The sequence below is a fragment of the Miscanthus floridulus genome, chromosome 18 (assembly GCF_019320115.1).
Source record: "Miscanthus floridulus cultivar M001 chromosome 18, ASM1932011v1, whole genome shotgun sequence".
Taxonomy (NCBI): domain Eukaryota; kingdom Viridiplantae; phylum Streptophyta; class Magnoliopsida; order Poales; family Poaceae; genus Miscanthus; species Miscanthus floridulus.
The window spans coordinates 53309573-53321246 of NC_089597.1; the positions used below are offsets into that span (position 1 = coordinate 53309573).

Sequence of the window (11674 nt, forward strand, 5' to 3'; positions counted from 1 at the left end):
TTGCTATGCTATAGGACTCCTGTAGAAGTCGAGTGATTGTTGTCACTCGTGAGATATAGGAAATATATTACTGTATTATTATCACTTGGAATATATAAAAATGGTGGAAAGGAAAATGGTGACCGGGTAGGGATATGGTTTGGGTATTGGTGGGTGTAAGAGGTTGTGTCGTCATGGACGTGGGGCATGGCTTGGTTATACTGCTTTCCTTGTCTATGTTGATTAAGGACTAGCCATTGCATAAGGCTCTAGGCAAGTCACAGACTTATTATCCCGAGCACATACTTGGGTATGGGCGCTTGGAAGACTTATTGCTCTCTTGTCGTGGATCCAGCTCTTTATGGACCGACTGTCTTGGTGGTTTTTGGGTTAGGAGGTCCTTGCACCACACTGATGTCTGGGACTCAGGGGCGGGGGCTTGGAGTCCCAGTTTGGATGAGGACCTAGACACCTAGGATAGGACGGTGATGGGTTGGTCCTCTTATGCCTTGGGTACAAGCGGGGCATGTGTTTTTAGGGTACCTAGTTGGGGGCATTGATTCGTGAATCGCCGAGTGATCTAGTATGGCTTGTCTACGGTTTAACATCATAGTAAGAACTGAAAGATGAAAGATGGAAAATGGAAAAATGAAATCTGATTGCTTACCACCTACTGGAAAGTAGCACATGTGCTTACATAGAAAGGTTAGTTAATGAACCAATGTATCTATTAATAAAAAATGAATATAAGGATGCATGCTTAGTAATGCTTCCTTGGAGTCTTTTCTTTCCTCCTATTAGGTAAGTCTTGCTAAGTACAATTGAGTACTCAGGGTTTTATTCCCCCTGTTGCAGGTGACAGGCAGATGCTAGAGCTGACTCTTATGTGTGGACTCCTCCAGGTGGGCTCAACGAGGATTCCTTTACGCTGCGATCATAGTTTTTATTTATAACTCTCACTAAATGTTTTTATAAATGAAAGTATTATAATCTGTTGTCATAGTTTATATATCAATGCTTCATCATGCCCTGAATAGCTATTTATTTTTGTTGTAATTCTGATCACATGGTTATATTCCGTTGTTCAATTAAATTGTTCATAAACTCTGATAAGATGATTACATTCCACAGTTATACAATAACTATTATACTCTAATGTTGTACTAAAAGTGATGTAAGAAATGGTTAATAATGATGTAAGCTTTATTCTCTCATTTGTGATCCTGATGGAAAAATGTGGATTTTTGGGTTCTCCCTCGGAGTGTGCCCAACGGGACCGGGTAATTTGGTGTTCTCTCTTGAGTGCTTAGTGTCTAATGGAAGACAAGCACTCCTAGGAGGCATTAGATTAGGCTGTTCTACCACAGTGACCAAGGAGGTACAGCCAACATCTCCCTTGAGTTCAAAAACTTCCTTCCATTGTTTCATCATGAGTTTAACAGGTGAAACCTTTTTTCTCTTAACCATGGCATAGAGTAACTTGAGTTCATCAATCCATATTGTATGAAAATCATTTCTAGGAAATAAGGAAAATCCTAGCCATTTATGCATGAAGCGCAGGGTCAGGTGATGAATATCACTTGTGTGAGGACGGTGACAAGTAAGTTCTTTGGATATTTCTCTCCAGAATTTTGTCCTATCAAAATCTTGCAAAGCAGAATCTATGTCAACTACGCATTATGCATTGAATCCTAGAAACTCACTAAACTATTTCCAAGGGATAGAAAAATCTTTCCCAAATAGTCTAAATGTGACTTAAGAATCAGTGGTTTGTAGAGTGCATAGAAATTCCATGGTTAAGAGTTTAGACCCCAACTCATCAATATGCCAAACATTTTCTCATCCAATAGTTTTAAATATGATTTTGAATTTAGCATTCATACCTGTTGATTGTAGAAGGGCTAGGTCACAGACAAAAGTGTGAATGAACCTCTGAGTTCTGAGCTACTTGTAGGCCTCCTTCTCTGTCTTGTTCCGAAGCTTGAGATGCTTATGCTCTAGGAGGATGTTCTTCTCAGCGGATGATGACCCAAACGGTGCTCCGACAGCGGAAGATGGAACATTGACCTGCATGATAGCACTCCCCCAGGAAGAAGAGCTTCTCATTGAATGAAATGATGTCGCACGCTAGAGCTTGCTCGCAAACTTACTCATCTTCCTCCTGGTGAGGGTTCGAAATTTTAAGTCCGCCAAACTGAACTTCTCCAGTTGCATTTATTCCTCAGGTGCATCAGTCGATCTCGGAGATGGAGACCCTAATGGTTGTACTAGCTTCTCTTGCCACTCCAAATTAGAGCATTGTTTTGGTCTTGGCTTGAAGGTGAATCACTCTTCCTTGCCATTGATATGGAATTTAATTTCTTTGGCTCCGACATCAATGTGTGCATTTGTAGTACTTAGGAAGGGTCTCCCAAGTATGAGGGATGTTTTCATATCCTCCTACATGTCAAGTACTACAAAATCCACTAGAATAAAGAAATTTCTTATTTTTACCAAAATATTCTTAGCAATTCCTGTCGGGTAGGAAACCGATTGGTCAGCTAGTTGTAGGCACATCGATGTTGGCATGAGTGTTGAATAGTTGAGCTTGTCAAAAACCTTCTTAGGCATGACACCAACACTTGCTCCAATCGAATAATCAATAGTGGGACATCCTAGATCCTTCTTCTTGATAGGTGTTGTATTTAGGATGGCCGCACTACACTCCTCCAATAACTTTATTTCCTCAGTGGTGGGCAGTGGTCTTTTATTGTTGAGGATGTCTTTGAGGCACTTTGCATAGGTGGGTACCTATATGGCATCTAGCAGGGGAATATTGATATATAACTTTTGAATTACCTCTACGAACTTACCAAACTGCTCATCCATTTTGGCTTTTTGATTTCTACGTGGAAATGGTAGGAAGGTGGTGTCATGAAAATCTTGCATCATTTCTTGTGCTTGTGGCTTGACTTCTTTAACTTCATCGTCCTTCTTCTCCTCTTGTTCTACTGCCAGTGTCTTACCTGTGGTTATGGCGTTGACCTTCTCAAGGTTAGTGGCAAAAGGCGGAGCAGTGGCCAACTAAGCCAATTGTAATTCTATCTTTTTATTATAGCTAAGTTGGTCTTCCATAGCAAAAGAAAAATTATCCATTTTAGTGTTTATGTTTTCTAGGACCTTATCATTAAAAGAAAGCTTCTTAGAAATATTCTCATTAATCCTAGCTTGTTCTAAGATCAAGTCTCTCAAGGATGGCTGCTTAGGCTTAGAAGGATAATTACCTAGGTACTTACCTTGGTAAGTTCACCGTTGTTGTTGATTCCATCCTTGCCTCTGTTGTTGTAGAGCAGAATTATTGATGACAATATTTGGGTCTTCTTGAGATTTAGGGAAATCAACCCCCAAATATTCTCCACATGTGTTTTGGGAATTAAAAGCATCTTGAATGGCCTGAAGATCTTTCTTGTGATTGGCTCACTATTCAAGCCAATTCAATAGTACATCCATCTTGGTTGACTATGCACATACCTCCTCTAGTACTTCTTTGCTCTTATTGCATGCTTGAATATTGTATTGAGACCAGCCTTGATTAGAGGCTATCTTCTTCATGAGAGTTTTAGCTTTTCCATGGGTGAGTGACATAAATGATCCTCCAGCAATTGCATCAAGTTATTCATGAGCTTTCTGAGTCAATCCATGGTAAAAGCTTTGCATGAGCAACCACTCTTCCATCCCATGATGAGGACAATCTAAAATGTATTCTTGGAAGAGTTCCCATGCTTTTGGAATGGTTTCACCTTTCTGCTATTGGAAGTTGGAAATCTTTCCTCTTAAGGCATTGGTCTTGCCTATAGGGAAAAACTTTGCTAAAAAGGCCTTTGAACATTTTGTCCATGTGTTGATGTTATCTTTGTTGGTGTGGAACCACTGCTTCACCATTCCCACTAGCGAGAATGGAAACAGGTAGAGTAGTATGATGTCTTGAGCAACATCCTTGATGGTGATTGCGCTACTTGTCCCCAGGAAATTTTGAAGATGAGCACTAGCATCTTCATGTGCCTTTCTGCTAAATGGAGTAGCTTGCACCATGTTGATGAGGCTTGGCTAGAGCTAAAACTCAAGGTTGTTAGTTTTGAGTGTTGGTCCAGTGCAGATGTTCTCAGTGCTTGGAGTAGAGAACTCACGTAGAGTCTTGTCAGCCATAGCTTTAGAAACTGGTGTTGAGCTTCCTCTTGATTGGTTTTATTGTGATTGATGGAAATTGTTGATGAATCAGAACCAATCCTATAATACCTTGTATAAGATATGAACAAAGACAAACAAGGGTAAGCCTGCTAAAGTAGAGGTATAAAGTTATGATCTCATCTATAAGTATTTATTTGATCAACTCTCTTAGCCTTGTGCCCCTCCCCGGTAATGGCACTAGAAATTCTTGTTGACATTTATTAGCATCACTCTTTACTAAGTTATCATCCCTAGCATTGATGTTAGAAATGCATTGTTGGTAATTATTAAGAATAATTGTATATATATATTAAGTAATCCACAAGCGCACAGATAATATACCATTGTAGCACTTCACCCGATAGTATACCAGGTATCATTATTTATATTTTCCATAGGGACGAGCGCTGGGGTGGCTGGAGATATTGACAAATATGCATACTTATGACAAGATCATTAACTCTCATGCTATAGCAGGGGTAAGTCAAATAATAAATAAATGATAAGTGTAAGGCATTGATAGTAGTCCATAGATAGGAATAGATACCCATAAATGTAGTATGACTAGGAAAGAGGTTAATTAAGAGCAAAATATTCTTAGGTCATTTCTTATTTACTAAGTCTTTTGTACACCCAAGTATATATGCTTTCATCTATAGCATAATTCACTTTGTATCTATGCATAAGGAACATTACTAAGGAAGATCAAGAATAGAGCTTGTCTTCCTTTGCAACCGGGTTCTACTTGTTCTACAAACGAGAGTGGACTACAAAGGACTCAATGGGAGTGTCACATCCGCAATCTACCACATGACCCAAAGTGTAGAGCGCATCCACATGTAAACAATATTTAAGCACCATGCTTACATAATGTTGACCACTTAACTCACTCGAGTATTGAGCTAAGCGCTTTGCAAACATATGCATAAATTCATCACCAATCATGACTATATCAAGTATATAACTAGAGCAAACTGGGAACATAATAAATAGCAACATAGTATTGAAGTAGCACAAAGTCATAAATATAGAGGGATACAATGGCTTTACCAGCCTCTAGACGATGAATCCAGAATCCTAAGCAATATCCCAAACTCTACTTAAATCTTGCTAGCTAGCCTATACTGGAACTTTAAAGAATTAGACCTTTATTCTCTTCTCTCTGGAAACCCTAATTTTTTATCTGATCTTGACTTATGAAAATCTGCCTTAAGGGAGGGGGCAGGGGCTGGTATATATAGGCTAGAGCGTCAATTCTGAGCCCTCAGATCAAACCAACTTGAATAAATAGAATAGATGCAATCTAGGAGGTGGTGGAGGAACCGACATCGAAGTGAAGGCAGACACATGGGGCTAGGGGATTGGCCAGCCTATAGGTGGGACCAGCCGGTCCCACCTAGAAGTCTCTCGGTCCTTGCTTTGGTGGAGTGTCTTCTGGTATCCTCTGGAACATTCTAAAGTTGTTTACGCCGTGAAGAAACATGATTTAATTTGATGAATTGATCCTGCTTGACGATTTTTTGGATAAACCCTACTGAAAATATAGATTCACCAAAACTCATAGAAATTGTCAGTTTAAACCCCTAAGTCTATGTTGGTGATCATTTTTATGCATTTATTCAAGTTATGTGGATGGTTTATGATGGATGGTAACTATCGTCAACACCATGCCTATAACAAAGTATTCTTCCGCAATTTAAATAAGTCGGAATTTTTATCCACCCTTTACCTTGATCCCTATGGGGCATATAGCTTTTCCAAGTTCTTGGGCGGTTGCAAGATAGAATGCTTATAATAGAATTACTAGTCATTCATTCCTCAATCAACCCTCTATCTGGAGATTTTATAAGTTTTTGTAAAGAAAATGTAAGTTCCTCAAATGATTCACTCGATCGCTCAATGTGTATAAAACCTCACTAGGGCATTTGGTATTTTGCCTTCTTTTCATCCTACCACTAAAGGCTTTTTGGAGGAGTTTTTGGATAGGTATGAAAATGAGGCATACTTGCATCACATATTTTGCTAAGTCAAAAACCGGATCCAAGGAGATGCAATTCATACACTTTGATCAAGACGTGCAAGTGTGTGCAATTTTTATAATGTTACTAATTCTAAAATATTTTTTATACTCCTTTGATCATGAATCTCTCTCTTTATGAGGAATGCCTTTTATTCGAAAGTATGGGCTATTTTTATTTCTTTCTTTCTTTTCTTTTCTTCATGATTCTTTGGCATGCATTTTTTTCTCTAATGTCTTTTGGCATGGATATTTTTCTTTTCTTTCTCTTTTTTTTAGCATAGCCCATACTATTCTTTTTGGCATACAAAATTAGAAAGAGAGACTCATGATAAATGAATGGAGTAATTATTCGGTGGACGAAAAAACATGTTTTTGCGTAACTTTCAATGTAAGAGTTAGTTGTTTATTTGTGGGTGTGCATATGTCTTGATCATGGGTGCATGACGAGAATCTCAACAAGGGTCACAAACAATTTGACAAAGCTCAATGCAATAACAAGTAGCATATGACTAAGGTTTTGTACTTGAAAATTGTCATGTGGCCTTGGTAGGTATTCATAATCATTGAGAAACTTTAAATTTTAGCATTTTTAAAATTGAAAACTCTGAATGTGTAGTTTCTCTTAAAACAAAATCATAGCAAATTCTATTTGTATCATATCATAACTTGTAGCAACTTAGAAAAGTAGCATGCTTTTGCAACCCACAAGTTTTTAAGTTTTTAGAATGAGACATTTTTAGCCAATAAACTTAAATCTTAGAGAATACTAACTTACAGCCTAAGTACAAATGAATTATAGACAGAGCAATTATTCATCATTTCAACTTAGGAGAAATTAAACATTCTTAAAACATATATGAAGAGTGGAATTCATTTTTTTGTTGTTTTTGTCATATTTGATTTTTTTGGTATTTTTAATCTTTTAGATTTTTATAAAGTGCTAATAAATAAATAATGTAGAAAAATAAAAATATGAAAAATAAAAGATACAAGGTACCTCCATGGGGGTCCTCCCCCAAGCTAGCTCAAGGCCTTTGGTCCGGGATTGTATCCCATGGACTGCCAATAGGCCACTTATGCATCGTGCTATTGCTTTAGCAGCGTGTTCATTTGTGCCATCCATTGCTACTGCTGAAGCTGCCACTAAGCCGAATCTTGCACGTGAGTGTTAAGCGTGTTTTAAATCTCACCTATGCGGATCTCCAATCCCCGAGGTGAGTGTTGATGCCATCCAATTCCTGACGGTCTGAAGTGGACAATCGCGGATGGACAGGTGGTGGTAGCCCCTCGAAGTCGAACAAGTGTCTCGTCCATGCCGCAGCTCGGCTTCTCGCCATCCTAACCCTCTAGCCTCGTGTTGTTGTGGGGTGTGATCCTAGCCTGGCTGGTACACAACTATGAACCTAGGCACCTCCATGGCTGAGAACCACTCCATATGGTATGCCTGAGGCACAAGTGGTGTCGGTGTTGGCGGTGGTTGTTAAGAGCTGCCTACTTCGTTCCTAGTCTTGTTCCGTGTTGACCTACGTGAAATAGAAATCATGCGTGCTTCCTCTTGCTTGACAAGAGCGAAGGTTAGCTCCGAGGACTTATATAAAGAGAGTTCCAGGTTAGGTAATGGAATCTCATTTGTATATCCCAGGAAGAAAAATACAAGGTTCTCTACATCATCATGTTTCAAATGATGCCCTTGCATCTAGTAGTGCTTATTAAGATTGATGCATGGAGTAGAGATGTATGTCACATCTTGTCCATCCAATGCACCAATACTAGTGGCAATATGTGTCACAAGGGATGTGCAAGGAATAGATGTGGAAGCCTTAAATGTTTCTAACTAATGTTTAAACATTTCCTTTACAGGAGCATCTTTAATCTTTTTAAGCATGGCATAGAGCAGTTGCATTTCAGCATGATAAAAAAATTGTATGTCTTGTCCAGCAAACAAAGTCATGGCAATCCATCGATGCATGAACCTTAAAGTAGTATGGTGAATATTCATATTTTGAGGTTGAAACTTGCCAACTATGTTTTGACCCAAAATTACTCTCCAAAATTCATGACGGTTAAAACCTTTGAGAGCATGATCTAAGTTAATTGAGCATTTTATTCTGAAGCCTAAGTGAGAACTGAGATTTCTCCAAGTGAGATAATATTCTTGTTCAAAAAGACATAAAGTAATCCCATTCTCAACTTCTTGCAAAGAACATAGAAATTGGATTGTTATGAGGTGAGAACCTTGCTCCTCGATGGGAGCATTGTTGTCCCATCCAATGGCTTTCTAGATGGTGGCGAATTCGGTGTCCATACCTATCTTTTCGAGGAGGTCGGGTCATATACTGGTGTGTCGATGAACTCATGGTTTTTTATGAGGTTGTACGCCTGCATCTCCTGTTCTCCTTCCAAATCAAGGTGGGGATCGTCATCACCTTCCTCCATCAGTTGTTCTTGCTCTTGCTCTTCTTCTTCTGTTGACGTAGTTTCTTCATCTTCATTCATCGGGCTCTCTTCATTTTCGGTGTAGCGCATGCTTGAGCTTTCATGGCAGCATCTTGAGCTCGACCCCATGATCTTCTTGATGGCAAAAAATAGCAACACAAACTCAAAAATGGGGTTACGTTAGTGAAATCAAATTGAACAACCTGTGAGCTTAGCTTGGTGGTCTTGAGCCTAGGAATTTTCTATAGAGTTTACTTGCTTTCAAGATTTGTGGAAAAATATTTTGCAACTGGTGAAGCAAAGAGAGTGAGAGAGAGTGAAAAAAATGAGAGTGGAGTGTGAGTGAGGGCTCACACCTGAGCACTCTCCATTTATAGAGTAGAGCATCGGCCGAGAGGGGGAGGGAGCAATGGCCCCTAGCCATTGGAGAAGTGGGGGGCACGATAGCAGGCAGGGGTGCGGCTACACAAGAGGTGGGCCCGCTTCTGCCTCCCTTTGGCCGGTTACTCCCAACGGCTAAGTGGGAGCTAGCCGTTGGGGTCTTGCAAATTCTTTTCAAACTTCCTCTTCTTAGAATTGATTTTCCACAAAACTTTTATTATATTTTGAATTTTTATAAATATTTTTTAAAATAATAAATGATAATAGAAAAATCTATACTATCAAAAAATGATTTTTATTTTATTTTTCAGAAAAGTTTATTTTGAATTAAAATTTTAAATTTTAAATTTTGAAAATTAAAATTTTGATTTTTTTTCAAAACTTTTTCAAGGATAACTACTGATTTACCTTCGGCAAGGGCTCGACATTTATAGTCCATTGGCAAGACTTCTCCTCCTTTATTGCTTTGTAGCTGCATGAACAAATTTGGGGGAATTCTCGGGTTGCCCCAGGATTTTCACTAAATGGTTGACTGGAATAGCAGCAGCTATTTGAGCTATTTGAGTTTCTATCATTTTATTCAAATGTAATTGATTCTTTATGGAGGAAGACAAACTTTCAATTTTGGAATTTATATTTTCAAACATTTTATCATTAAACATCAGCTTTTTAGTAAGATTTTCATTTATTTTAGCTTGGCCTAAGACCAAGTCTTTCAAGAAAGGTTGATTCGAATTGAAATTGGAGTTGAAATTCGAATTACCTCCTTGCGGGCGGGACTAGTTATTCCACCCACTATTATTTTGCTATTGGGACCCATTGTTGATGTACGTGGCATCTTTGTGGGTCTCAGGCCAGTTGTTCCCCGAATGTCCAATTTCTCCACAGACTTTGCAAGTCATTTGCGAGTCCGTGACCTGAACAATGGCCTTCCTGGTTTCCTTCTTAGTGGCATGCTCATCCAGTATTTTTAATAGTAAGTCCATTTCTGCGGCAAGCATATCTGCCTCCTTCAGGGTATGCATGCCTTTTGTTGTTTTCTTTCTTCCCCTCAGCTTTGATTGGACACCATTTTGTTTATGAGAGCCATAGCTCCATCGATGGCGAGGGAAAGAAATGTGCCTCCAGTAGTAGCATCAATGTGCTCCTTCGACATGGGTGTTAGCCCATCGTAGAAGTTTTGGATCATGAGCCAATTCTCTATCCCATGCTACGGGCATGCCTGGATGTAATCTTGCAGCCTTTCCCACACCTCGGGTATAGATTCCATGGAATTCTGTTGTAAGTATGAAATTCTCCCCCTCAGGGCATTCGTTTTGCCCATGGGGAAGAATTTTGTGAGGAACATCATGGAACATTTGTCCTAGGTGTTGACGGCTTCCTTGTCCTTGTAAAACCACTGCTTTGCCTTCCTCGTGAGGGAGAAGGGAAATAGATAGAGCCTAATGCTTGCTGGTGTGATGTCTTTTATGACGATGGTGTCACACAACTCACGGAAGTGCTGAAGGTGTGCACTTGCATCCTCAAGGCAAACCATAGAACTGGTTTGCCTGCATCAATGTGATGAGGCCAGTCCGAAGCTCAAAGTTTTCGGTGCCTGTGTTGACAGTGGGCCCAATGGACACATTGGCAATAGTGGGGGTGGAGTAATCGAAGAGGGACTTGGCCATGGGAGAAGTAGCGGATGGTGCGGGGGTGACTGGTTCACTTGCTGATGGAGTAGCAGAAGAAGAAGCAGTATGAGACCGGCTCTTCCTTAGGAGTGCCTCTAGATTATCGGTATAGTTTTTCAGCAGGTTGTAACCGGTCATACACTATCCTATTTTCATCCACAATAGGAGAAAACAAGAAGAGTTATTATGCATAAACTATGGCTACCATTCATGCATATGATCATGATCATATCCTACTAGATTCTTTTAACCTATGCCTTCCCCGGCAACGGCGCCAAAAATGCTTGTTGGCATTTCTTAGCGCAATCACCAAGAATGGATATGGAATCCATTCCTAGCAACAGCACTAGAAATCCCTGTTGGTATTTCTTAGCACCATCACTAAGATTTGGATGAATCTTAGCAATGCCACCAAGGAACACCAACATGATAGTTCTTAACGATTAAAGAAACAATATCTGCAAGCGCACGGATCTATCATAATAGCATTTCACCCAGAAGCATTCAAGGTATCATTATTTATATTTTCCCAAAGGAAAGCATGGTGTAAAGAGTCTAGCATGGATATGAACAAGATTACATGCTTGCATAGTGAGCCAAAGTTTATAACATGGGTAAATATGGTATATTTTAGGATAGTGGACACACTTGGACCAACCTCAAGGATAAAATAGAAACAAAGAATAAAAGAATATTCCTAAGTGAAGTAGGCGTGTTCTAATATAGCTGTGAAAAGGATAGTTGATGATCATATAAATTACATAGTTAGAGCTAGATCTAAGTGTAAGATGGGTCAGGAGGCCACTGAGTACTGGTCTGCCAGCAACCTCATGTGACAATTTAGACACCTACACCCTACCCGAACATGGGAGATTATGAAGGACAGATAGGGCTGTCACCACCTGCCTCCTACCCCTCAACTGTGGAGTAGGAAATGCATTCACCTATCCCTATGTACCTGGGCACCACACCCGATTAC

General features: G+C 39.6%; 1 non-coding gene across 1 annotated transcript; it reads left to right on the plus strand.

The window, feature by feature from the left end:
• Positions 1–3691: 3691 nt before the first annotated feature.
• On the plus strand, positions 3692–3798 carry LOC136525109 (small nucleolar RNA R71). Its single transcript, XR_010776432.1, has one exon. It is a non-coding gene; the product is annotated as a small nucleolar RNA R71 (small nucleolar RNA).
• Positions 3799–11674: the final 7876 nt, after the last annotated feature.